At 40.4% G+C, this 6,014-nt stretch overlaps 1 pseudogene; it reads right to left on the bottom strand.

Annotated features, from left to right (window-relative positions):
• Positions 1-4,124: 4,124 nt before the first annotated feature.
• On the bottom strand, positions 4,125-5,530 carry LOC148148511 (uncharacterized; annotated as a pseudogene).
• Between the last annotated feature and the right edge of the window lie 484 nt (positions 5,531-6,014).

Genomic DNA, 6,014 nt, shown 5'->3' with positions numbered 1-6,014 from the left:
AATTTTTGTAGTCCATATATTCAATGCATTTAAGGAATTGCTGGATAAAGAGAAAGAAATTGAGACTTGTGCTAAAATGTTTAGTTTGTAGGGTGGTAAGACACTTGGATGGAAATGTCTGTGGGCTAGTTGGTCCAACTGGCCTTTTCTGATATCTTATCTTCCACGTAAAGCATCAAAAAAACTGCAATTTGTTTCTTGTTGAACTGGGAGAAGAACAACAACTAAATTCAATATCAGGTATTCTTTGGTCACTGGGCACTATCCCCTACTTCTGAGACTTATCCATTGCTATTTTTCAAATGTAATAAGTCAACACACCCTCTGTGGCTATTGAAACAATTCTCATATCTAAATACTAATCCCTATGTCTTTGCAGTCCAGAGCTGCATTATTTGCTGCTCAATGATCCAACTGGCAGCATTAAACTTGGACAGTACTTTGGCATGATCAGTGTTATCAAAAGCAACTTCAACTGAAGAAGTACTATTTGGGAGAATACAAAGTGAAGATTATTATATATATATATATATATATACACACACACACACACTGTGTTTAGTGAATTCTGCTCCCTCTAGTTTTGTCATAGTGCATAATGAACTAACCAGGCAGCTTCCTGCTATCCGTCTCTTTTATCTTCATTGTCAAAAGCAAGCACTAGAGATTCTCACCATCTGTAAATTGTGATTCTACATTTCAAATTTTTCTTTTGTTTGCTCTGATCAAGCAGTATGTCTCTAATGAAATACTGTTCACGTTTCCCCACTATGGCAAAAGCACAAAAGAGAAAGTCATAACAATCCTGAAGCACTATTGTCTTTGACTCCAGGAATGTAACATTTAACATCTTGTATGTTTTATGTTACTAACAAAAATCACAAAGCCCTGCCATGTTAGTGTGTACAGCAGCCCCTTCAGACTAAGCACTTCTTTTGTCATCCTCTCTTTCCAAAGTCTGCTTTATTTCAAGCTGAACATCACTCAAAGCTAAATGTTATTTGTCATTTGTAACTGGCTAATGCTGGAGGCAGTTTTGAAGACCAACTGAGTGGAAAAAAAAGCCTCTTGACAGTTTCCTGGGCTGTAACCATGTGAAATTATTATATTTAATCTTTTTCTTACCTCTTTGGCAATAGATCCAAAGGATGCATGTCTGAACTTCATTCTTAATACTGTGTGATGAGTTTAAATAACCTATTAAGCCCCCAATGCCTATAGGAATACACTTGGAACAAGATTTTTAGTATGTCTAAGCAAATAGTAATTGAGTACCATGTTTAAAAGGAGTGAATGGTCTACCTTTGAGGGATCAAGAAAAGCAGGTCCTTCAACTGTTGGTAATGACAAGTGAATGTCTTATGTTTGTATTTAAATGTATGAACTATAGCTTAAAACAGGCAAGGAATAGTGCTAGTTGTTATTTTCAAGGAGTTACAAGATTGTCATATAACATGCTGAAAAGATGTTTCTAATGCTTCTTAGGTTAAGGAAGAGTTCACATTTCCACGTTAGGTAAAGAGTTGCCGTCAGATGAATTGCTGCTTTTATATTTACATGTACTTATGTTGTAGTAAACCTGTTGTTCCTATGCCAGAGTGCTTAGCTTCTGCCCATTGAAGAATAAAAATCTGAATTGTGAGGACCTGTAAACATATTAGCAGCAAATGAGTTCTGCACAACTGGTTACAGAATAGAAATACTTATATTTGAAAAGCACCAATTCAGAATATCTCAATGTCTTTCACAGGAAAGTTAGTACCTTTTCGAAAGTTACTAGATTGTAGGAAATGATAAAATTGACAGATTGGGTTTCTTTTTGTCATGAAATAAAGGAGGTGCATATTTAAATACATTGAATGTTTCAATAGCATGGTTAGCCTTCACATATAAACTCTGATTCTCAGAGCATGCTTTTTTTTTTGTAAAAATTGATGAGGGGAGCAAAATGATTTGGAAAAAATTGATTCTTCTCTGGTTTTGACTTCCAGTCAAGTTTGACACAACCTGACTCACCCCACCAACTCCAACCCATTTGGCCTTGATGCTCTTCTCTTGCAATTTTTTGCCCCCAGTAGGAATTCTCTATCTATGAATCAGCTACCTTGGTCTGATTTTCTTCAATCTCCAAGTCTGCAATGTGACTGATTATCACTATATATTTAACTCTGGGATAAACTTTCTACCCTTCAACAAAGGCTCCTATTTCCATCCTATAATATTGTCTTACTTACCCTTGCCTCAGCCTTTTCTGTTATGAATACTTCATCTTTGGCTTTGCTGTCTGCTGTTTGGCTATTCCAATACACTCTTCACTGGCTTCTTAAAATCTTTCTCTTTAACTAAGTTTCTAGCCATATGATTGAATATCTTATGTAACTCATGATCAATTTTGATTCCATGAGTCTTTTGTGAAATGTCTTGTGATTTTACTGTGTTAAACATCCTGTATAAATGGCTTCATAGACGTTGCTTTCAGCTGGTCATCCAGTTCTGCAGACCCTTAGATTGGACCACATGTATAGCTTCGCCAATTGGTTGGTGACAGAGTGGTGAGATAGATAGGGTGCCAATGGTTGGGAACTGATGGTGAACCAGAGGGAACAGCAAGCTTTCAAAGAGAGAAGAGGTTGTTCAGGTAGGTCTACATGGTCTCTGCATCGGGAGAATGTGATGTCAATGAAGCCATAGAAACTTTCAGAGTCATTGGCTTTGGGGTGTAAAGCCATTACATTGATTCTTACAGAAAGAGGTTCAACTGAAACAGCGCAGCAGGCTGAAAGGTCAGAGACACAGCGTCAGCAATGTAAATGATAACAAGAAGAATAAGAGCTAGGGTTAGAGGTATCTTCCACCATAAACACTGGCGCAAAATATCCTCTGCTATTTCCTTGTTCCCCAAAGCTGTCTCCCTAGATTCATTTTCTAAGGGGCCTATGTTCAATTTGACCTCTCTTTTCTTTTTTTATATGCTTAAAAAAGTTTTTATTGTCAGTTTTTGTATTTATTGATTGTTTGCCCGTGTAATTTATTTTCTGTGTCTTTATTATTCTTTCGGTTCTCTTTTGCGGGATTTTGAATATATTCCAGTCTTCAGGGCTATGACTAACTTTGGCTCCATATGCTTTTTCTTTCAACTTATTACTCACTTTAACTTCCTTGGTTAACCATGTTTAGTTTATCCCTCTCTTAGAACCTTTCCTCCTTATTGGGATTTATTTTTGCTGAGAGTTATGAACTACCTCTTTAAATGTCTATCACCGCTTGCTTACTAGCATTCCTGTTAATCTATCCACCTAGTTCACTTGAGCAACTTTATGCTCATTTCATTGTAATTCTGTTTGTTTAAATTAGACACAGTTTTTTCTTACGCAGATTTCTCACTCTTGAACTGAGTATTAAATTCTATCATGATCACTACTTCCTTGGGGATCTTTTACTCTGAGATAATTTATTTAACATGCCTCATTACCACATCCAAGATGGCCTGCTGCTTGGTTGGCTCCTTAACTTATTGCATCAGGAAACTATTCCTAATGCATTCCATGAATTCATTGGATGTAATTAAAATTATATATTGAAAAAGACCTGGATTGTTTGTTGAGTCTTTCATCTGTTAGAATGATCATGTTGGTTTCAGTTCTCTCATATGTAAATCACAAAACTTTTTTTAAAGTTACATTGTCAAGTGAACTTTAACAATTGGTGTCATGTTGGCCCAGATTAGGTATTGAAGGTGTGAGCTTCCCTGTGTGAGACTGTCTGTGCACCACTGGTCAGACTGATTCTAATCTAAAAAAAACAAACTTTACATGGATTCATGCAGTTTCTGAGGAAAGCAAAATGTAATTCTGCAAGTACAGATTCACCCCACAAACTAATATGTGTATATGTGCGTGTGTGTGTGTTGGGGGGGGGGGGGGGCTTTATGGGTATATGTGAGAGTGTGTGTGTATGTGTGTGAGTGTAAAGGGGCACAAGTCTGTGAGAGGGTGCGTGTGGGAGTGTATGCGTGAGCGTATGAGAGATGGTGCGTGTATGTAGGAGTGTCTGTATGTGTATGTGTAGGAGTGTCTGTGTGTGTGTGTGTAGGAGTGTCTGCATGTGTGTACAGTGCAATGGGGTCACCTGTAGTGTGACATGAACCCAAGGTCCTAGGTGAGGCCATTCCCTTGTGTACCGAACTTGGCTATCGACCTCTGCTCAACCACTTTTCATTGTCGTCTGTCCTGAAGTCTGCCTTGGAGGATGGTCACCCGAAGGTCCAAGGTTGAATGTCCTGGACTGCTGAAGTGTTCTCTGACTGGGAGGGAACACTTCTGTCTGTTGATTGTTGTGTGGTGCCCATTTATCCGTTGTCGTAGCCTTTGCTTGGTCTCGTCATTGTACCATGCCTCAGGGCATCCTTGCCTGCAGGGTATGTGATGGACAACGTTGACCGAGTCACATGAGTACCTGCCATGTGCATGATGGGAGGTGTCCCCACCCACAATGGTGGCATCCGTGTCAACATTCTAACATGACTTGCAGCATCTACTGTGACAAGATGGATGGTATTGTCCTGAAAACCAGGCAGTTTGCTAAGAACAATGATCTGTTTGAGGTTTGGCGGTTGTTTAAAGGTGAGTGGTGGAGGTGTGGAGAAGGTCTTGGCAAGGTGCTCATCCTCGTTGATAATGTGTTGCAGGCTGCGAAGAACATGGTGTAGTTTTTCGGCTCCTGGGAAGTACTGGACAACGAAGGGTACCCTTTCGGTTGCAGTTCATGTCTGTCTCCTGAGGTCATTATGGTTCCTCGCTGTGGCACGTCGGAACTGGCGGTCGATGAGTTGAGCATCATACCCTGTTCTTAAGAGGGCATCCTTGAGTACTTCCAGGTGCCTGTCATGTTCCTCTTCAGCTGAACAGATCCTGTATATGCATAGGGCTTTTCCATAGGGGTTGGCTGTTTTAATATGTTTTGGGTGGAAGCTGGAGAAGTGTAGTATTGTGAGGTTATCCGTGGGTTTGCGGTAAAGTGAGGTGCTGAGGTGTCCATCCTTGATGGAGATGCATGTGTCCAAGAATGCGACAGATAGTAGAGAGTAGTCCATGGTGAGTTTGATGATGGGATGAAACTTGTTGATATCACTGTGTAGTTTTATCAGTGACTCCTCGCCACTGGTCCAGAGGAAGAAAATGTCGTCAATGTACCTGGTGTATAGTGTTGCTTGGAGGTCCTGTGTAGAAAAGAAGTCTTGTTTGAACCTGTGCATGAAAATGTTGGCATATTGGGGTGCAAATTGAGTTCCCATGGCTGTTCCATGTGGCTGGATGAAGAACTGGTTGTCAAAGGTGAAGACGTTGTGATCGAGGATAAAACGAATGAGTTGTAGGACTCTACTCGGAGATTGGCAGTTGTTGGTGTTGAGTACTGAGGCTGTTGCCGTGATGCCATCATTGTGTGGGATGCTGGTATAGAGTGCTGAGATGCCCATTGTGATGAGGAATGTTCCTGGTTTGACTGATCCGTGGGTGCTGAATTTCTGTTAGAAATCTGTAGTCTCGCGACAAAAGCTGGGGGTCCCCTGTACAATGGGTTTCAAGATGCCTTCGACATAACCCAAGAGACTCTCATACAGGGTCCCTTTGCCTGATACGATGGAACATCCTGGTGTATTGGCTTTGTGTATCTTCGGAAGGCAGTAGAAGTCGAGTACATGAAAAGTATGTGGGATGAGGGCGTGTAGAGAATTCTGAAGAACTGGATCTAAAGTACTAATCAATGTGTTTAGTTCATGGGTGTGCTGTTTGATTGGTTCAGCCGGTAGTTGCCTGTAGTGTTCCTGGTTGTTCAGTTGTCGGTACACTTCCTTGCAGTAATCTGTTCTATTCTGAATGATGATGGCTCCTCCTTTATCTACTGGTTTGATGACAATGTTGTGATTGGTTTTGAGAGCACGAATGGCTTTGCGTTATGATTGGGTGATGTTCTGCTCTACCTTGTGGGTGTGGCTGATGAATCTGGCATTTATA

The sequence above is a fragment of the Chiloscyllium plagiosum genome, unplaced genomic scaffold, assembly GCF_037043375.1.
Source record: "Chiloscyllium plagiosum isolate Xiang-an unplaced genomic scaffold, Cpla_swu_hap1 HiC_scaffold_12, whole genome shotgun sequence".
Lineage (NCBI taxonomy): Eukaryota > Metazoa > Chordata > Chondrichthyes > Orectolobiformes > Hemiscylliidae > Chiloscyllium > Chiloscyllium plagiosum.
The sequence above is the reverse complement of the archived record's forward strand: the minus strand, read 5'-3'. Positions and strand labels throughout refer to the sequence as shown.